The sequence below is a fragment of the Triticum dicoccoides genome, chromosome 4B (assembly GCF_002162155.2).
Source record: "Triticum dicoccoides isolate Atlit2015 ecotype Zavitan chromosome 4B, WEW_v2.0, whole genome shotgun sequence".
NCBI lineage: Eukaryota > Viridiplantae > Streptophyta > Magnoliopsida > Poales > Poaceae > Triticum > Triticum dicoccoides.
This window is the reverse complement of record NC_041387.1, coordinates 70,487,805-70,511,008: the sequence shown is the minus strand read 5'-3', so window position 1 is coordinate 70,511,008 and position 23,204 is coordinate 70,487,805.

The following is a 23,204-nucleotide window of genomic DNA, read 5'->3' as shown; positions in this document are numbered from 1 at the left end:
GGAGGGGGAGGGTGTGTCCATGGCGTCTCCTCGGCAATGGCTCACCTCATTGTTAGTGCCTCCCCAGTGAAACAATCCCTAGAAATTTGAAAATGTCATAATACTTCATACTACACATTTTTTTACAATGTGCCTCCTTTCCAAAGTAAAGGATGCAAACTATGATAATCTTTTTTGGTTATCTGTTGATACTGCAAGGCAATTAGATTGCATAGTTACATAGGGAGTCGTATTTTTGCATATGGTATTCATTCTAATTCTCCTACAGTTCCTGCCTGGTAGACAAAGCCTACTAAACACTAACCTTTTATGGTTCAATCCTATGCACAAACAGTTAGTTGCTTGATACGTCTCCAACGTATCTATAATTTTAGATTGTCCCATGCCGTTATATTATCATTATTGGATGTTCTACAATCATTTTATAGTCATTTTATATCATTTTTGGTACTAACCTATTGACATAGTGCCCAGTGCTAGTTGCTGTTTTCTGCATGCTTTTTACATCGCAGGAAATCAATATCAAATGGAGTCCAAATGCAGCAAAACTTCTTGAGGATTTTTTTGGGCCAGAAGAGATCCAGTGGGCCAAGGCTGCACCTGGGGGGGGGGGGTGCCTCGAGGAGGGCAGCACCCACTAGGGCGCGCCAGGAGGCCCAGGTGTGCCCTGGTGGGTTTTGCCCACCTCGGGTGAACCCCGAACCACCTCTTTGCTCTATAAATACCCCATTCCAGAAACCCTAGGGGAGTCGACGGGAATCAATTCCAGCCGCCGTAGAGTCCAGAACCACCAGATCCAATCTAGACACCATCACGGAGGGATTCGCCACTTCCATTGGTGCCTCTCCGATGATGCGTGAGTAGTTCTTTGTAGACCTACAGGTCCATAGTTAGTAGCTAGATGGCTTCCTCTCTCTCTCTTGATTATCAATAGAATGGTCTATTGGAGATCCATATGATGTAAACCTTTTGCGGTGTGTTTGTTGGGATCCGATGAACTTTGGGTTTATGATCAGATCTATATTTTTATCCATGAAAGTTATTTGAGTCTTCTTTGATCTCTTATATGCATGATTGCTTATAGCCTCGTATTTCTTCTTCGATATTTGGGTTTTCTTTGGCCAACATGATCTATTTATCTTGCAATGGGAATAGGTGCTTTGTAGTGGGTTCGATCTTACGGTGCTTGATCCAAGTGTCAGAAGGGGAAACGACACGTATGTATCATTGCTACTAAGGCTAAAACGATGGGGTCTATCTCTACATAGATAGATCTTGTCTACATCATGTCATCGTTCTTATTGCATTACTCCATTTCTCCATGAACTTAATACACTAGATGCATGCTGGATAGCGGGCGATGTGTGGAGTAATAGTAGTAGATGTAGGCAGGAGTCGGTCTACTAATCTTGGACGTGATGCCTATATAATGATCATTGCCTGGATATCGCCATGATTATTTTAAGTTCTATCAATTGCCCAACAGTAATTGTTTTCCCACCATTTGCTATTTTTCTCGAGAGAAGCCACTAGTGAAACCCACGCCCCCGGGTCTCTTTTCATCATATTTGCCTTTGCGATCTATTTTCCTCCGCATTTATTTTCAGATCTATTAAACCAAAAATACAAAAATTCCTTGCTGCAATTTATTTGTTCCACGATCTATTTATCCTATCTACCAGTTTCACCTCACGTTATTTGCCTATCTTGAGGCACCGTACCCGAAAGGGATTGACAACCCCTTTAACACATCAGTTTGCGAGTATTTGTTATTTGTGTCCAGTTGCTGTTTATGTGGTGTGAGGAGGTTCTCCTACTGGTTCGATGACCTTGGTCTCATCACCAAGGGAAATACCTGCTGTCGCTATACTGCATCGTCGCTTCCTCTTTGGGGAAATACCGACGTAGTTCTAGCAGACATCAAAAGGAATTTCTGGCGTCGTTGCTGATGAGGATCTTCAACATCAACTAGGTTCCTAATCACAAATCTCATCTCCTTGAAATTTACATTATTTTCCATTTGGCTCTCGCTTTCCTCTCCCCCTCTTCACAAAAATTTACCGTTTTATTCGCCCTTTTTTTCGTTCGCCGTTTTCTCGTCAGATCTTTTATTTCCTTGAACCTGTCACCATGAGTTACTTTGGTATGGCAGAAACAGATGATGGCCTAACTCCTAAAATGGAGCGTACTGGTAATCTGGATGCCAAAAATTTTGTCTTGGGGCAAGGGAATTTTATGGGAAAAAAACATATCCAATAATTTTTCAATTGTGTCAGAAAATTAAGTCTCGATGATATTCTATACTTAAAAGGACTAAATCTTATGAGGAAGCTATTTTGGCACTTGTTCTGAAACTTGAAACTAGATTTTTTCATACTCATCCTACCTTGCAAAGATTGTTCTATGAATTGCCCGTTATAAAGGATCCTAAAGCTAAAAAGTTAGCCACTTTTGTTTTGATGAATGAATTTGACTACATAATACGGGAAGCTAGGGAAATCTTCGATTTTTATGGCATGCATCATGAAAAACATATGATTGATGAAATTCTTTATAATATTGATTATGCTTTAAGACACTTGCTTGGAGATAACCAAATCTTTGATGAGAATCTGAAAAAGCAAGTCCCCGTTTTAGATATGATCCAACAAGTTTTTAACAATGTTAATCAACACTATTCTTGGATTACTGCTGGAAATCAAAGGGGTTATGATAAAAAGAAACTTGATAGTGCTAAGGTTTCCATGGATAATGTGTTTTATGTCTTATTTACAAAACCTCCCGACACAAATACCTCCAAGGGAAAGAAGGATAAGGGTGACAAAACTTAGATCCTACGTGTTATGCCTAGCTAGGGGCGTAAAACGATATCGCTTGTTGGGAGGCAACCCAATGAATAAAAGCTATTTTTGCTTTTTGCTTTATGTTCTTGTGTGTTAGAACAATTATTCTACTGCTATTATTGTGTTTTTTGTGTTTTAGTAAGTGTTTGTGCCAAGCAAGGCCTTTGGGAAGATTTGGGTGAAAGTTGATTTGATCTTGCTGAAAAACAGAATCTTTTGCGCTCATGAGATTATTTTCCATTTTTAACAGAAGAATGCTTTTGAGTTGATTCTTTTTGAAGAAGATTAATAGACAAATTTATCACGTCCACCAATTTATTTCAGAATTTTTTGAGTTACAAAATTATTTGAAATATTCAGATTGCTACAGACTGTTCTGTTTTTGACAGATTTTGTTTTCTTTGCGTTGTGTGCTTGTTTTGATGATTCTATGGTTTTCTTTGATGAGTTTTTCCCATAGAAAAATTGGAATATAGTAGATAGAATGCGAAAACAAAATAAGAATAGGTTTGCAACTTTACTTATAGTAGTGGTTTGCTTTCTTATACTAACGGATCTCATGAAGGTTTTGTTTGAGTTTTGTGTGATTGAAGTTTTCAAGTTTTGGGTAATCTTATGATGGATGAAGGAATAAGGATTAGCAAAAGGCTAAGATTGGGTATGCCCGAGGCACCCCAAGATAATATTCAAGAAGTAGCAAGAAACTAAGCTTGGGGATGCCCCCGAGTGGCATCCCCGCTTTCTTCTAACGACCATCGGTATTTTACTTGAAACTATATTTTTATTCGTCACATAATATGAGTTTTGCTTGGAGAGTCTTGTATGATATGAGTCTTTGCTTGTTTTTATTTATGTTTTAAGTGTTGAATCCTTGCTGAACACACCCTTTTGAGAGATCCAAAAATTATGCTATGCTTGCTCCTATGCTTTACTTTAATTTTTAGAGCCATGGATTTGCTCTAGTGCTTCACTTATATCTTCTTGAGCATGGCGTGCTTTGTTATTTTTGAAGAAATTCTCTCATGCTTCAATTAGATTTATTTGGGAGTTAGTAATTTTTTAAGAAATTCTCTCTTGCTTCACTTAGATTATTTTGAGAGAAAGAAATAATGCCCATGATCTTCACTTATATTTGTTTGAGCTTATCAAAAGCAACATATGAAAATAGTCCCAAAGTGATAGATGTCCAAGGAGGATATAATAAAAACTTTCATGAAGATCATTGGAAAAATAAACTTGATTCTTAGTAATGGTTTTGAGATACGACGATATGATATGTGAGTCATGTTGATGAGTAATTGTGCTTTAGTAAGAATATTGATGTTAAGGTTTGTGATTCCCTATGCAAGCACGAAAGTCAATAGTTATGCAATGAAATTTATATCCTACTTATGGTGCATTGTTCGGTGTTACTTATGCTTAATGCTTGGCTATGAGATTTTTTGCTTTTTGGTTGGTCGCTTCTCAATCTTTTTGCTAGCCTTCATTTTGCACTAAGTATGATCACTACTTGTGCATCCAAAACCCTTTAAACTAGTTTTGCCATATGAGTCCACTATACCTACCTATATGCGGTATTTCCATGCCATTCTAAGAAAATTGCATGTGTCATCTCCAATTTTCAAAATAAATTTCTCTTTTGTGTGCTCTACCGCTCGCGAGGCGGTGAAGGGTGACCAATATTTTCCATGCTAGATGTGTTATTCTGATGATGAGTGTTTATTCACTTGTCATTGCGCGAGAGTACGACAAAGGTATTAGGGATGCCCAGTCCCGAAATGAATAATGAATTTACTTTATGTTGTCAAATAATAAATTCCTTGGAAAGTGTAGGTATGGAGGGAAACCGTGGATTCGGCTAGCCATGGAAAGTGAAAGTAATGGTGGAAAAAGGAATAAACTTTATTTTCTGTTTGGGAACTGCCTATGATGTATCTAGCATGGAAAGTGTTGAGATCTCGAAGTCGTTTTCGTTGGTGGGAAAAGTATGCCTCTCAAAAATATTTTTATCTCTCAATTTAAGCTTTGAGCTCTGGCACCTCTACAAATCCCTACTTCCCTCTGCGAAGGGCCTTTCTTTTACTTATGCAATTTTTATTTTGAATTTGAGTCTCCATCTTCTCTTGTAAAGCACCAACTAAGGGGCACTATGATCGTATTTGAGCATTGGGTGTAGCTAATATTCGAATGTGTTTCATGAATGGAGCAATGGTTGAGCATGATGGGCTAGGGATAACTTGCTTTAGTGTTGATATTTTGAAAGACATGGTTGCTTGTTGGTATGCTTGAGTATTAAAGTCTTCATGTCAAAACTAGACTATTTCTTTGAATCATATAAAGTCCATATGTCCATGCTATAAAGAAAAGAAATGTGATAAACATGTTAGGCAGCATTCCACATCAAAATTCTGTTTTTATCATTTACCTACTCGAGGACGAGCAGGAATTAAGCTTGGGGATGCTGATACGTCTCCAACGTATCTATAATTTTTTATGGTTCCATGCTGTTATATTATCATTCTTGGATCTTTTACAATCATTTTATATCATTTTTTGGTACGAACCTATTGACATAGTGCCCAGTGCCAGTTGCTGTTTTCTGCATGTATTTTTACATCACAGGAAATCAATATCAAACGGAGTCCAAACGCAGCGAAACTTCTTAAGGATTTTTTGGGGCCAGAAGAGATCCAGTGGGCCAAGGCTGCACCTGGGGGGTGCCTCAAGGAGGGAAGCACCCACCAGAGCGCGCCAGGAGGCCCAGGCACGCCCTGGTGGGTTGTGCCCACCTCGGGTGCCCCCTGAACCGCCTCTTTGCTCTATAAATATCACAATATTCCATAAACCCTAGGGGAGTCGACGAAAATCAATTCCAGCCGTCGCAGAGTCCAGAACCACCAGATACAATCTAGACACCATCACGGAGGGGTTCACCACTCCATTGGTGCCTCTCCGTTGATGCGTGAGTAGTTCTTTATAGACCTACAGGTCCGTAGTTAGTAGCTAGATGGCTTCCTCTCTCTCTCTTGATTATCAATACAATGGTCTCTTGGAGATCGATATGATGTATGCCTTTTTATGGTGTGTTTGTTGAGATCCGATGAACTTTGAGTTTATGATCAGATCTATATTTTTATCCATGAATGTTATTTGAGTATTCTTTGATCTCTTATATGCATGATTGCTTATAGCCTCTTATTTCTTCTCTGATATTTTGGTTTTGTTTGGCCAACTTGATCTATTTATCTTGCAATGGGAAGGGTGCTTTGTAGTGGGTTCGATCTTACGGTGCTTGATCCCAGTGACAGAAGGGGAAACGACACGTATGTATCGTTGCTACTAAGGATAAAACGATGGGGTCTATCTCTACATAGATAGATCTTGTCTACATCATGTCATCATTCTTATTGCATTACTCCGTTTGTCCATGAACTTAATACACTAGATGCATGCTGGATAGCGGTCGATGTGTGGAGTAATAGTAGTAGATGGAGGCAGGAGTCGGTCTACTAATCTTGGACGTGATGCCTATATAATGATCATTTCTTGGATATTGTCATGATTATTTGAAGTTCTACCAATTGCCCAAAAGTAATTGTTTTCCCACCATTTGCTATTTTTCTCGAGAGAAGCCACTAGTGAAACCTACGTCCCCCTGGTCTCTTTTCATCATATTTGCCTTTGCAATCTATTTTCCTTTGCATTTTTTCTTAGATCTATTAAACCAAAAATACAAAAATACCTTGCTGCAATTTATTTGTTTTGCGATCTATTTATCATGTCTACCAGTTTTACCTCATGTTATTTGCCTATCTTGAGGCACCGTGCCCGAAAGGGATTGACAACCCCTTTAACACGTCGGGTTGCGAGTATTTGTTATTTGTGTGCAGGTGTTGTTTACGTGGTGTGAGGAGGTTCTCCTACTAGTTCGATAACCTTGGTCTCATCACTGAGGGAAATATGTACCATCGTTATACTGCATCATCCCTTCCTCTTTGGGGAAATACCGACGCAGTTCTAGCAGACATCATTGCTCTACTGTTTGCTTGGACCTATTCAAACTACTATTCAAAACAATACATATCGTAATAACATGCACCTAGTTTCACGCACAAATCAGAGGAGGGACTAAACATAACATAACAAGCATTTATATGTGTGCATAAAAGTAACAATGACCTTCTGTCCGAAAAATAGTATAAGAATATTAAAAATTAACAGAAGGAGATGGCGGGCACACTAAACAGTGAATTACCAGAGAGGCTGAAGGACATTGGTCAGGACAGAGCGCAGCTACCTTCTAATGATAGGAGACCTAAATACCAAAACAACGTGCATATATGGTACTAAGCTTTTCAACGATATAATGTATGAATATCAAACTCGTCCGAGATGAAGTACAAATGGTGGAGATTTGATACATATACAAAAAGAGCACATATATTGAAGTGAAAATGGAGATCATGTGTACTTAAACATAGTTGTGATGTATCCTTAACACAAGTGTAGCTCCCAAGATGCGATTCTATCCCAATCACTAAAGGAAATATGCCCTAGAGGCAATAATAAAGTTATTATTTATTTCCTCATATCATGATAAATGTTTATTATTCATGCTAGAATTGTATTAACCGAAAACATGATACATGTGTGAATACATAGACAAACATAAAGTCACTAGTATGCCTCTACTTGACTAGCTCATTAATCAAAGATGGTTATGTTTCCTAACCATAGACATGTGTTGTCATTTGATTAATGGGATCACATCATTAGAATAATGATGTGATTGACATGACCCATTCCGTTAGCCTAGCACTTGATCATTTAGTATATTGCTATTGCTTTCTTCATGACTTATACAAAGTTCCTGCAACTATGAGATTGTGAAACTCCCGTTTACCGGAAGAACACTTTGTGTGCTACCAAACGTCACAACGTAACTGGGTGATTATAAAGGTGCTCTACAGGTGTTTCCGAAGGTACATGTTGAGTTGGCATAATTCGAGATTAGGTTTTGTCACTCCGATTGGCGGAGAGGTATTTCTGGGCCCTCTCGGTAATACTCATCACCTAAGCCTTGCAAGCATTGTAACTAATGAGTTAGTTATAAGATGATGTGTTATAGAACGAGTAAAGAGACTTGCCAGTAACGAGATTGAACTAGGTATTGGATACCGAGGATCAAATCTCGGGCAAGTAACATACCAATGACAAAGGGAACAACGTATGTTGTTATGCGGTTTGACCGATAAAGATCTTCGTAGAATATGTAGGAGCCAATATGGGCATCCAGGTCCCGCTATTGGTTATTGACAGAGAATGGTTCTAGGTCATGTCTACATAGTTCTCGAACCCGTAGGGTCCGCACGCTTAACGTTACGATGACAGTTTTATTATGAGTTTATAAGTTTTGATGTACCGAACTTTGTTCGGAGTCCCGGATGTGATCACGGACATGACGAGGAGTCTCGAAATGGTGGAGACATAAAGATTGATATATTGGAAGCCTATGTTTGGACATCGGAAAGGTTCCGGGTGAAATCGGGATTTTACCGGAACACCGGGGGGTTACCGGAACCCTCCCGGGGGTTAATGGGCCTTAGTGGGCCATGAGGGAGAAGAGGAGGGCCAGCCAGGGCAGGCCGCGCGGCCCCTCCCCCTAGTCCTAATAGGACAAGGAAGGGGGGGGGGCGGCGCCCCCCTTTCCTCTTTCCCCTCCCCCCTTTCCTTCTCCACCAAGGCAAGAGGGGGGAGTCCTACTCCCGGTGGGAGTAGGACTCCTCCAGGCGCACCCCAAGGGGGCCGGCCGCACCTCCCCCTCCCTCCTTTATATACGGGGGCAAGGGGCACCCCATGACACACAAGTTGATCTACGGATCGTTCCTTAGCCGTGTGCAGTGCCCCCCTCCACCATATTCCACCTCGGTCATATCATCGCGGAGTTTAGGCAAAGCCCTGCGCCGCTAGAACATCATCATCATCACCACGCCGTCGTGCTAACGGAACTCTTCCCCGAAGCTTTGCTGGATCGGAGCCCGGGGATCGTCATCGAGCTGAACGTGTGTTGAACTCGGAGGTGCCATACGTTCGGTGCTTGGATCGGTCGGATCGTGAAGACGTACGACTACATCAACCGCGTTGTCATAACGCTTCCGCTTACGGTCTACGAGGGTACGTGGACGAACACTCTCCCCTCTCGTTGCTATGCCATCACCATGATCTCGCGTGTGCGTAGGAAATTTTTTGAAATTACTACATTCCCCAACAGTGGCATCCGAGCCTGGTTTTATGCGTAGATGTCATATGCACGAGTAGAACACAAGTGAGTTGTGGGCGATATAAGTCATACTGCTTACCAGCATGTCATACTTTGGTTCGGCGGTATTGTGAGATGAAGCGGCCCAGACAGACATTACGTGTACGCTTACGCGAGACTGGTTTCACCGCTACGAGCACTCGTTGCTTAAAGGTGACCGGCGGGTGTCTGTCTCTCTCACTTTAGCTGAATCGAGTGTGGCTACGCCCGGTCCTTGCGAAGGTTAAAACAGCACCAACTTGACAAACTATCGTTGTGGTTTTTGATGCGTAGGTAAGAACGGTTCTTGCTAAGCCCGTAGCAGCCACGTAAAACTTGCAACAACAAAGTAGAGGACGTCTAACTTGTTTTTGCAGGGCATGTTGTGATGTGATATGGTCAAGACGTGATGCTATATTTTATTGTATGAGATGATCATGTTTTGTAACCGAAGTTATCGGCAACTGGCAGGAGCCATATGGTTGTCGCTTTATTGTATGAAATGCAAACGCCCTGTAATTGCTTTAAATTATCACTAAGCGGTAGCGATAGTCGTAGAAGCAATAGATGGCATAACGACAACGATGCTACGATGGAGATCAAGGTGTCGCGCCGGTGACGATGGTGATCAAGACGGTGCTTCGGAGATGGAGATCGCAAGCACAAGATGATGATGGCCATATCATATCACTTATATTGATTGCATGTGATGTTTATCCTTTATGCATCTTATCTTGCTTTGATTGACGGTAGCATTTTAAGATGATCTCTCACTAAAATTATCAAGAAGTGTTCTCGCTGAGTATACAACGTTGCCAAAGTTCGTCGTGCCCAGACACCACATGATGATCGGGTGTGATAAGCTCTACGTCCATCTACAACGGGTGCAAGACAGTTTTGCACACGCGGAATACTCAGGTTAAACTTGACGAGCCTAGCATATGCAGATATGGCCTCGGAACACGGAGACCGAAAGGTCGAGCGTGAATCATATAGTAGATATGATCAACATAGTGATGCTCACCATTGAAAACTACTCCATCTCACGTGATGATCGGTTATGGTTTAGTTGATTTGGATCACGTGATCACTTAGATGACTAGAGAGATGTCTGTCTAAGTGGGAGTTCTTAAGTAATATGATTAATTGAACCTAAATTTATCATGAATTTAGTACCTGATAGTATTTTGATTGTCTATGTTTGTTTGTAGATAGATGGCTCGTGCTGTTGTTCCGTTGAATTTTAATGCGTTCCTTGAGAAAGCAAAGTTGAAAGATGATGGTAGCAATTACACGGACTGGGTGCGTAACCTGAGGATTATCCTCATTGCTGCATAGAAAAGTTACGTCCTGGAAGCACCGCTGGGTGCCAGGCCTGCTGCTGATGCAACTGACGACGTTAAGAACGTCTGGCAGAGCAAAGCTGATGACTACTCTATAGTTCAGTGTGCCATGCTTTACGGCTTAGAACCGGGTCTTCAACGACATTTTGAACGTCATGGAGCATATGAGATGTTCCAGGAGTTGAAGTTAATATTTCAAGAAAATGCCCGGATTGAGAGATATGAAGTCTCCAATAAGTTCTACAGCTGCAAGATGGAGGAGAATAGTTCTGTTAGTGAGCATATACTCAAAATGTCTGGGTATAATAATCACTTGATTCAACTGGGAGTTAATCTTCCGGATGATAGCGTCATTGACAGAATTCTCCAATCACTGCCACCAAGCTACAAGAGCTTTGTGATGAACTATAATATGCAAGGGATGAACAAGACTATTCCCGAGCTCTTCGCAATGCTAAAAGCTGCGGAGGTAGAAATCAAGAAGGCGCATCAAGTGTTGATGGTCAACAAGACCACTAGTTTCAAGAAAAAGGGAAAGGGAAGAAGAAGGGGAACTTCAAGAAGAACAACAAGCAAGTTGCTGCTCAAGAGAAGAAACCCAAGTCTGAACCTAAGCCTGAAACTGAGTGCTTCTACTGCAAGCAGACTGGTCACTGGAAGCGGAACTGCCCCAAGTATTTGGCGGATAAGAAGGATGGCAAAGTGAACAAAGGTATATGTGATATACATGTTATTGATGTGTACCTAACTAGAGCTTGTAGTAGCACCTGGGTATTTGATACTGGTTCTGTTGCTAATATTTGCAACTCGAAACAGGGACTACGGAATAAGCGAGCACTGGCCAAGGACGAGGTGACGATGCGCGTGGGAAACGATTCCAAAGTCGATGTGATCGCGGTCGGCACGCTACCTCTACATCTACCTTCGGGTTTATTTTTAGACCTGAATAATTGTTATTTGGTGCCAGTGTTGAGCATGAACATTATATCTAGATCTTTTTTGATGCGAGACAGTTATTCATTTAAATCAGAGAATAATGGTTGTTCTATTTATATGAGTAATATCTTTTATGGTCATGCACCCTTGAAGAGTGGACTATTTTTATTAAATCTCGATAGTAGTGATACACATATTCATAGTGTTGAAACCAAAAGATGCAGAGTTAATAATGATAGTGCAACTTATTTGTGGCACTGCCGTTTGGGTCATATCGGTGTAAAGCGCATGAAGAAACTCCATACTGATGGAGTTTTGGAATCACTTGATTATGAATCACTTGGTACTTGCGAACCGTGCCTTATGGGCAAGATGACTAAAACGCCGTTCTCCGGAATTATGGAGCGAGCAACTGATTTGTTGGAAATCATACATACTGATGTTTGTGGCCCAATGAATGTTGAGGCTCGCGGCGGGTATTGTTATTTTCTCACCTTCACAGATGATTTGAGCAGATATGGGTATATCTACTTGATGAAACACAAGTCTGAAACATTTGAAAAGTTCAAAGAATTTCAGAGTGAAGTGGAAAATCATCATAACAAGAAAATAAAGTTTCTACGATCTGATCGTGGAGGAGAATATTTGAGTTATGAGTTTGGCCTACACTTGAAACAATGTGGAATAGTTTCGCAACTCACGCCACCTGGAACACCACAACGAAATGGTGTGTCCGAACATCGTAATCGTACTTTACTGGATATGGTGCGATCTATGATGTCTCTTACTGTTTTACCGCTATCATTTTGGGGTTATGCTTTAGAGACGGCCGCATTCACGTTAAATAGGGCACCATCAAAATCCGTTGAGACGACGCCTTATGAACTGTGGTTTGGCAAGAAACCAAAGTTGTTGTTTCTTAAAGTTTGGGGCTGCGATGCTTATGTGAAGAAACTTCAACCAGATAAGCTCGAACCTAAATCGGAGAAATGTGTCTTCATAGGATACCCAAAAGAGACTATTGGGTACACCTTCTATCACAGATCCGAAGGCAAGACATTCATTGCTAAGAATGGATCCTTTCTAGAGAAGGAGTTTCTCTCGAAAGAAGTGAGTGGGAGGAAAGTAGAACTTGATGAGATAACTGTATCTACTCCCTTATTGGAAAGTAGTTCATCACGAGAACTGGTTCCTGTGACAACTACACCAATTAGTGAGGAAGCTAATGATAATGATCATGAAACTTCAGATCAAGTTTCTACTGAACCTCGTAGGTCTACCAGAGTAAGATCCGCACCAGAGTGGTACGGTAATCATATTCTGGAAGTCATGTTACTTGACCATGATGAACCTACGAACTATGAGGAAGCGATGATGAGCCCGGATTCCGCAAAATGGCTAGAAGCCGTGAAATCTGAGATGGGATCCATGTATGAAAACAAAGTATGGACTTTGGTTGACTTGCCCGATGATCGGCAAGCCATTGAGAATAAATGGATCTTTAAGAAGAAGACTGACGCTGATGGTAATATAACTGTCTATAAAGCTCGACTTGTTGCAAAAGGTTTTCGACAAGTTCAAGGGGTTGACTACGATGAGACTTTCTCACCCGTAGCGATGCTTAAGTCCGTCCGAATCATGTTAGCTATTGCTGCATTTCATGATTATGAAATTTGGCAAATGGATGTCAAGACTGCATTCTTGAATGGATTTCTAGAAGAAGAGTTGTATATGATGCAACCGGAAGGTTTTGTTGATCCAAAAGGTGCTGACAAAGTGTGCAAGCTCCAGCGTTCCATTTATGGACTGGTGCAAGCATCTCGGAGTTGGAATAAACGCTTTGATAGTGTGATCAAAGCATATGGTTTTATACAGACTTTTGGAGAAGCCTGTATTTACAAGAAAGTGAGTGGGAGCTCTGTAGCATTTCTAATTTTATATGTAGATGACATATTATTAATTGTAAATGATATAGAATTTCTGGATAGCATAAAAGGATACTATAATATGCAAGGGATGAACAAGACTATTCCCGAGCTCTTCGCAATGCTAAAAGCTGCGGAGGTAGAAATCAAGAAGGCGCATCAAGTGTTGATGGTCAACAAGACCACTAGTTTCAAGAAAAAGGGCAAAGGGAAGAAAAAGGGGAACTTCAAGAAGAACAACAAGCAAGTTGCTGCTCAAGAGAAGAAACCCAAGTCTGAACCTAAGCCTGAAACTGAGTGCTTCTACTGCAAGCAGACTGGTCACTGGAAGCGGAACTGCCCCAAGTATTTGGCGGATAAGAAGGATGGCAAAGTGAACAAAGGTATATGTGATATACATGTTATTGATGTGTACCTAACTAGAGCTTGTAGTAGCACCTGGGTATTTGATACTGGTTCTGTTGCTAATATTTGCAACTCGAAACAGGGACTACGGAATAAGCGAGCACTGGCCAAGGACGAGGTGACGATGCGCGTGGGAAACGATTCCAAAGTCGATGTGATCGCGGTCGGCACGCTACCTCTACATCTACCTTCGGGATTAGTTTTAGACCTGAATAATTGTTATTTGGTGCCAGCGTTGAGCATGAACATTATATCTGGATCTTTTTTGATGCGAGACAGTTATTCATTTAAATCAGAGAATAATGGTTGTTCTATTTATATGAGTAATATCTTTTATGGTCATGCACCCTTGAAGAGTGGACTATTTTTATTAAATCTCGATAGTAGTGATACACATATTCATAGTGTTGAAATCAAAAGATGCAGAGTTAATAATGATAGTGCAACTTATTTGTGGCACTGCCGTTTGGGTCATATCGGTGTAAAGCGCATGAAGAAACTCCATACTGATGGAGTTTTGGAATCACTTGATTATGAATCACTTGGTACTTGCGAACCGTGCCTTATGGGCAAGATGACTAAAACGCCGTTCTCCGGAACTATGGAGCCAGCAACTGATTTGTTGGAAATCATACATACTGATGTTTGTGGCCCAATGAATGTTGAGGCTCGCGGCGGGTATCGTTATTTTCTCACCTTCACAGATGATTTGAGCAGATATGGGTATATCTACTTGATGAAACACAAGTCTGAAACATTTGAAAAGTTTAAAGAATTTCAGAGTGAAGTGGAAAATCATCGTAACAAGAAAATAAAGTTTCTACGATCTGATCGTGGAGGAGAATATTTGAGTTATGAGTTTGGCCTACACTTGAAACAATGTGGAATAGTTTCGCAACTCACGCCACCTGGTACACCACAACGAAATGGTGTGTCCGAACGTCATAATCGTACTTTACTGGATATGGTGCGATCTATGATGTCTCTTTAATCGAAAAGAGACGATCACGGTTACGCATGCAGTTGGTGTATTTTATTTTGGATCTCGTGCCAAGTTCTCTACAACCAGATATTATAAATTTCCAATCTGCCACATAACTGTGGGCACGGCTCTAGAAAATATTAAACCCTGCAGGGGTGTCCCAACTTAGTCCATCACAAAATCTCATGATCCGCAGAGGAAAATCCTCCATTCCGGAACAACCCGATCAAGCTCGGAATCCCGGTTCGCAAGACATTTCGACAATGGTAAAACAAAACCAGCAAGACCTCCTGACATGCCGACACCCTGATAGGAGCCGCGCGTATCTCGTCTCAGGCCACGATAGGATGGGACAAGCTACGAGTAAAACCAATCCTCGAGTTGCCTCGTGGTGGCCCCGCAGGCTGCCTGATACGTCCATTTTGCATCATGTTTTCCTACTGTTATTTATAATTTTTATGCATAATAATGCTTTTTGGAGTAATTCTAATGCCTTTTCTCTCATAATATGCAAGGTTCACACAAAGAGGGAGAATACCGGCAGCTGGAATTCTGGACCTGAAAAAGCTACGTCAGGCTACCTATTATGCACAACTCTAAATGAGCTGAAACTTCACAAAGAATTTTTATGGAATATATAAGAATTATTGGAGCAAATAAGTACCATAGGAGGCCCACTAGGTGGGCACAAACCACATTACAAAAAAAGACATATCCATGACATTTTGGGCCGAACAAACTTTTTTCTGTCATACTTATGCCACTTCTATGACGATAATTGTGACAAAACCCGGTATCATCATAGATGTGGTGGGCTCCTACTTCTATGACAAAAAATCATGACAGAAAATGGGCTTTTCATCCTGGGCGGGCCAGAGATGCAGCTGCATGACATTCTTTGGGCCATCCATGATGGAAAAAACCGTGGTAGAAGCGAGGGCGAGGAAAATATCAGGGTGTTCCCGGTTACGGTGGGTGGTCGGGGCCGAGCGATGCATGGAGGTTTGCGTGTTTCTCTTGTACACGCACATGCATGGGTGCGAGGTGTTGGGCTCCAACTGAACCCGAGCGAGGCGTTCGCCTACTGAACCCGAGCGATTGCACTGCAGGCTACGCGTTACTGAACCCGAGTGATCGATCGATGGCTATTAACTGAACCCGATCGAGCGATTCCTTCACTACTGCTGCTAACTGAAGCCCATCGATGCTGCCTCAGGATGACCAGTGAGCATTGTTGGGGGGTGGATGAATAGTTCCCGGTGGGGGGTTGGATGAATAGGACCCCGTGGTAGTAGAGATCGTTGCCACTGGATGAACAGGACCCCGATCGATCGAGCCGGTTGGGGCTGGATGAACAAGACCCTGATCGATCGAGCCGGTTGGGGCTGGATGAACAGGACCCCGATCGATCGAGCCGGTTGGGGCTGGATGAACAGGACCCTGTGAAGGGCTGGATGAACAACACGACCCTGTGGAGGGCTGGTTGAATAGTAGCCGGTGGAGGGCTGGATGAACAGTAGCCGATGGAGGGGTGGTTGAACAGGACCCTGTGGAGAGGGCTGGTTGAACAGTAGCCGGTGGAGTAGCGCATGGTGGAGGCTGGATGAACAGGAGTCCGTGGATGAACAATCGCAGGTGGAGGCTTGAGGAGGTCGATGGTGGATGAACAGTAGCCCGTGGAGGTTGGAGGAGGTCGACGGTGGAGATGAACAGTATCCCGTGGAGTCCTGTTTTGCGGTACGATACACCCCTCCCGATGAACAGGACCCTGTTTCGACCGTAGCGCTCAAACACAAGTCCGTTTCCTCCGTTTTGCGGTACACCACACCCCTCCCGATCAACAGGACCCCGTTTCGTCCATAGGAGGTCCAACAGAAGTCCATTTCCTCTGTTTTGCAGTATGCCATACCCCTTCCGATGAACATGATCCCGTTTCGACCGTGGCCGGTCGAACACAAGGCCATTTCCTCCGTTGTGTGGTACGCCAGGCCTCGTTTCCATCGGCTATTCCGTCCAGGCCCTCCCGATGCGTATTCGACCCAGTCGGTTGCCTCCCAATGAACATGACACTGTTTCTCCATTCTGACCCAGCCGGTTCGCTGCCTGATGAACAGGACGCCGTTGCCGCCATCCGTTGCCTCTCCATGTACACAAGCCCTGGCCGTCCATATACATATGCGCGAGTACGTGCTCGAGACCCCGCCCGTATGTACGTATGTGGCCGTATTTTCTTTCTTGCACCCTAGCCGCTGTACATACGTGTACATGCTACGTGTGCGCCTCTACTACGACACGTGCCCTTCCTTACACGGCCACGGTTCATCGCTGCAGCCTACAGACAGACCGATCGTATGTATGTATAAGTTTGCAACCAGAATGACAACGCTACGTACACTTCGACCAGGTGGGTCCCGACAGTCAGGCACTTCCTTGCGTGCGAAGATGTAGCTGGTGGGTCCCAACAGTCAGGGGGCGAATCATTTTTGTTTGCCCATAATATGGACGCACTTCCTTGTGTGCGAAGATGTAGCTGGTAGGTCCCAACAATCAGGGGGAAATGTTTTTTTCGAAAAATACGGTGGCCCGTCCGGTGGGTCCCTGCTATCAGGTGGAGGAATCATTATTTTCCGCATAATAAGGAGGCACTTCCTTGCTGCGGCCGTGGACCCAGCTGTTAGCCTCTCCACGTACAGTACTCTTCCAATGGAAGTCGGTCGTTGACCACGCCGCTCCAAGAGCACCAAGGCGGTGGACGACGGCGAGGCCTAGGAAGGGGACAACGTAGAGCCGGGGAAGACGCGGTAGTGGATGCCTATACGGAGAGGAGTACGAGGGTTCACTGGTTTGGCTGCGGTGTGAGGCTGCCATTGCCGCAGAATAGCAGGGGGTGTGAGTGAGTGGAGGGATGGCCTGGCCAGCGGTGGGAGTAGTAGGGGCGGCGAGGCCTCCGCGGCAGCACAGCCGGCCACGGGAGGCAGGAGCAAGCGACACGACCGGCGCTGCTTTGGGCGGCTGGAGCAAGAATACCAGAGGTTGAAGAAGCACGACAGCCGTTGGATGGACATCGTACGGTCACTGCAGCTAGAATCGTTTATATTGACTAAGTTGACAAAGCCCTTGGTACGCGTCAACTTAGTAGGCCCACAGGTCAGCTTCCGAAACGGTGCACCCCAGATGTTAGGGGGAGGAATCATTTTTTGGGCGGGTGAAGCTAGAGTATCCGAGATTGAAGAAGAAGCATGGCATCCGTTGGATGGACATCCAACGGCCACTGGTGCTAGAACCGTGTAATGACTATAAGTTGACAAAGCCTTGCATACGCGTCAACTTTTTTTTGAGGGACGTGTCAACTTAGTAAGGCCACAATTGTGTGGCAGAGAACTTATAGCCCATTTGAGATTTGTAAGAATGTGTAGCCCATTTTTGAATTCTAATGGAATATACTACAACCCATTTACAGTTTGTTAAAAGCACATCCCATTTTCTAGCTAGGACAATGATTAATAATTTCAACCAACCGTTCAAAACAGAATTCAATAAAATTTCCCACATTTTGATAGGATCCGAAATATTTTTATCCCGAAATTTCTAGTCAGATTAAATAAAATTTCAATATAAATTTATATTATGTAAAAATCCAACGAAACATTGCACGTGCAACAATTAATGAAATTAAAATTTTTAGTATCCAAAAATAATATTTTATAACGTAATTACGTGTTTGGTGAATTTTTTATAGTTACTGCCCAGTTTTTATAATTACATCCCATTTATTATTTCTTAAATCTCATTTTCTTGTTAAGCCTAATGCATCCTTCCTAGGAAAGATTTGCAGCCCAGCGGGGCGGAGAATAACAACTTGACCTTGTCTGGGTATTCCTAAAAAAAGTATAGCCGGGCTAGCCATTTTCAGCTTGAAAAAAATTTAATATCTGGGCTGGATATCTGGCCTGGGCTAGATGGGCCATAGCCCGCCCAGTTAATACCCTGCTCTCTCCTCTGAACAACAATGAAAACATCGCTCAAGGAAAACTCTGCAGTGCTCACACCTCAAAAACACAAATACTGCTCGAGCTGCTTGGTCCCAGCTGTCGGCCGCTCCTTGTGCAATTCTCTTGTTTATTGACTACATAGGTTGACAATGGTGTGGGACCGTGATGTCAGGAAACCAGGAGGAAGCAAAAAAATTATAGTTTTATATAATAAGGAGGCACTTGCGTACGTGCGGCTATGGCCCTGGTGGGTCCCCATTGTCATCCTCTCCAAGTAAAGCCATCTCCTCATTCCTCATGTCTATTGACCATGTTGACAATGCGAGACGGCGGCACCACGACGAGCGCAAGAACTCGAAGGATGATGGAGAGGGCTTCATGAGCCCTACAGATGGTCTAATACAGCGCCCGCTGCTCATTCGGGAAGCCAGGATCATAGGGCCACATGTCCGCGATGGCATTGTCGTTCGCTTGTTCACTGGTGCCCGTTGAGGAGACGGAGGTTGCAGCACAGGTCCTCTTGCACTGGTAGCTCTTCCGCCATTAGGGCGTCGAAGTGCGGCGCAACTGCTCTATGGTGAACACGGCATGAACCGGCTTGGACAGTGGCGCCGGCTCCTGGTCGGAAGCTACACCCATCGTCTGATTGTCGTCGCTCAGCTCGGCGAGCTCGTTGGCAAGCCAGCATGTCCGGCTGCTGGAACAACCCGCTGCCAAGCACGAGCCTGACTGCCCTGGCCCACCCAGACCGCCTCCCCCACCCGCGTGCGCTTTCCGCCCGAAACGGTCAGCGCCCTCGCCCCGCTTCCCGGTGTAGGCGATTGCTCCGCCTTCAAACGACACAAGTGATGTCCATCCGTCCGTCTGCCGCCCACACTAATGATACGTGGTTGCCGAGGCGGCTACTCCGGCGCCACACGTCCGTCCCTCCGCCGCCCACCATTGCTATATAAACTGCTGCGCCGGCCATAGGCATAGTCATCCGCATCCGTTCCCTTTCTCCTGTCCACACCACTACTGCCCACCATGGCTTCCTCGTGCTCCAGCACTCTTCGAGACGGGCGGACGACGGACCACAAGGAGATGGCAGCCATTGCTGCCAACTGGCTGGCCGGCAGGCAGCCGGAGGACGATGATGTCCCAATGGAGTGGTAGTCGACAATCCGGCGCCAACCCGCTGCTCCGCGCCATCCTCGCCAGTGCATTGCACCATGACCATCGGCGAGGCCCGTGCCCAATACATGGACACGGTGAGGCAGAAGCGTGAGGAGCAGTTCTGGGAGGCGCAGGCCGGCGCCGCCTACAACCACCATCTCCTCCAGGAGCACGTGCAAGCGGAGGAGCAGATCACCATGGAGCGGGTGGAGCAGGAGGCGCTGATCGACTCATACCGCTCCGCGCGCGAGGGCCGCCTCGAGCGCTGGCGGTACCGCATGCGGGTGGCAGAGGCTGCGGCCGCCTACAAAGAGGGCGATGAAGCCGGCAATGCACTGTTTGGCAAGACCGAGGACGAGGCAGAGGACAATGCCGGCTCCGACGAGTCCCCGCTCCACTGGCGTCGACGAGGCCCTGTTCCGCCGAGGCCCCATGGCGGCAAGAACGAGGCAGAGGACACCGCTGGCTCCGCCGAGGCCCCGCCCTGCCAACAACAAGGCAGAGGACATCGCCGGCTCAGCCGAGGCCCCATCCTGCCGGCAACGAGGGGGAGGATTTCCCCCACTCCGCCGAGCCGCCACCCCGCCGGCAACGAGACAGAGGACATCGCCGGCTCCGCCGAGTCCCCGCCCCGCCGGCACCGAGGCGGAGTCCCTACTCCGCCAAGGCCCTGCCCCGCCAGCAATGAGGCAGAGGACATCGCTGGCTCAGCCGAGGCCCCACCTTGTCGGCAACGAGGGGGAGGATTTCCCTTGCTCCGCCGAGGCGCAGCCCCGCCAGCAACGAGACAGAGGACATAACCGGCTCTGTCGAGGCCCCGTCCCGCTACCAACGAGGCCGTGCCATAGAGAAAACGAGGAAGAGTAGAACACGGTAGGTCGCCACTGCTCGGGTCCAAGTAAGGCCACCGCTGATACACTATGGTTGAAGCCAAGCTAGGCGGGTTGACCATTGACGGCCGATTAGCTTCTTGGCGACGACGTGGAGTCGGAGAGCTATGTTGGAGAAGGACGCTGCTTCTACTTAACTGCTGGTGCAGTTGGCTGACTAACACGTGGGCCCAACAGGCATCTGGGCCACATGTCAGTTCCGCAACTGCACCTGCAATTAAGTCACTGAAGCTTCTGTTCGGCTCAGCCGAACACGGGTGGTAGCTTTAGTTAATTAATTATACCTCCAGTGCACCCCTTTTTAGTTGAAGAATGTATGAAATGTAATGAAATCTGGCATGTTTATATGAAATCCGACCGTGTATGAATGAATTTATTTCAATTAGTTCAAATTCTTGTATCACTGGCATTGGATGAACATGCAAAACAATACGTACTAGCATTATTCCCAGGGTGATCACCTCGTTTGCAACAGTTTCACATGTACTCCCTCCGGTCCTTTCTAGTCTGCATACAAGTTTTGTCTGCAGTCAAAGTATCTCTACTTTGACCAATCTTATAGAAAAAAGTATGCACTTTCACAATGTGCGAAGTAAAAAGGAACAGAAGGAGTACAAAGAGTTTGAGCAGCTTTTTAGCTTTCCTGTACATTGCAATCAAACACACAAGCCTGGAAATTCATAGAGAACATTCCAAACAATCGATGATTATGCATCTCAGTGATTCACATGTCAGAGCTAATATTTACTTCACAACTATAGAATAAAGAAAAATTGATCGACGCTGCTGACAGCAAAGGGCGTCCCATTCGAAAATATCAAACGCATGTCTTCTTGCTAACATCAATGAGAAAAATTGACAAGGTTGTCCCATTCCAAAATATCAAATGCCTGCGACTGTGGAATTGACAGGGTTTGCCATCAGTTCAGACATTGACATGGCACCTCGTGCTAAATAAACCAGCTGTTCTTTTTGTGCAGTTCCACCAAAATCAACCAAATTCGCGCGTAGCTTGTATGATTTCGCCCTTATATGTTGCAACGTCTTGAACTTATCGGCACCTCCTTTATTGTGGTGGAAATGAATGATTCGATGTATTCACGAACATTTTGTGCAGTTCCCACTGAAATCAAGCTGAGCACCCCTGTTTGCACAAATACAAAAAAGTGATTAGTATAAAGCAAACTGTACTATGAATTGACAGTTTAAACAGGCACCTACATGGTCCATGTAGAGCACACTTTTAGAAAAAAAGACTCACCGGAAAGAATCCTAGAACAACATTTGTCGACATTCTGGGAACGGGGGTCCCTAGACTTGCCTGGCTGCGGCCTGCTGCATGGCTCAATAGGTGGCCCAGTACGGCCCGTCTTCACCAACCAAACACTCAAGACCCTCGCGAGGGGCCAAGCCTCGCGGGGTGGACGACACAAGGCCTCCTCAGGAGTGGCCTCGCCAGGCAGGCTCGCGAGGAGGCGGAGAGATCAAGGTAAGGGGTACCTCGCGAGGTTCCCATGATGCAAGCCATGACGATCAAGACCAGGCAGGCGCCAGCCCGAGCAGTGTCCTCCTTTCCTCTTTGGTGCAAAGGGGGCAAGCGCAAGCACGGAGTACCGAGGCATCAGGCAAAGGTTTCCATATCGGTGCAACAAGACCAAGACCAGCAGGATGGCAGGACGGAGGTCACCATGGAGCCCAAGACGGCGTCATCACCAGCACCTTTGGCATGCGAAGACCACCTTTAGTCAGGATAGCTTGTACTAGCTGTCCCCTTTCAAAATGGCCATCGTTGGATCCCTTCCCGCTCAATATTTGGGAAGAGGACCAAGGCCTCTATAAATAGAGCTAGCCACCACAGTAGAATGGCATCTCATCTAGAGACGGATCGAATCCTTCCCAAGCAGAACACCACACCACCACAAGAACTCCTCTCCTCGTGAGGCAGTTATTACCCTGTACTGTTCATCATCAGGCCAAGAGGCAATCCACCACCACACACAGGAGTAGGGTATTACACCACAACGGTGGCCCGAACCTGTATAAATCTTGTGTCTCTTGTGCAGTGAGTTCGCCGACCTAGTTCAGGGATCGCGGCAAGGCTGAGAGTGAGATTCAGTAGGAGGAGATCTTCGTGCACACCCCAGTGTTTGAACCTTAAGGGTTTTGCCGGAACCCGACATCCAACATTTGGTGCACCAGGTAGGGGTGTGCCAGAATCTTCCTTCCGCTGATCTGCGTCCCATCGCTTCGTCGCATCGATGTCGGACGCCCGCCGAGCCCGCGCCGAGCGCCGGGCTGCTCTCGCCGCTCGTGCCGCCCAGACTGCTCCAGTCGGCGGGCCTCCTCATCGTTCTCCGTCTCCTGCCGCCAACGCCGCCACTGGCCCGACGGGGAACAAGCACCAAGCATCTTCGTTGCACCCCTCGGTGTGGCGG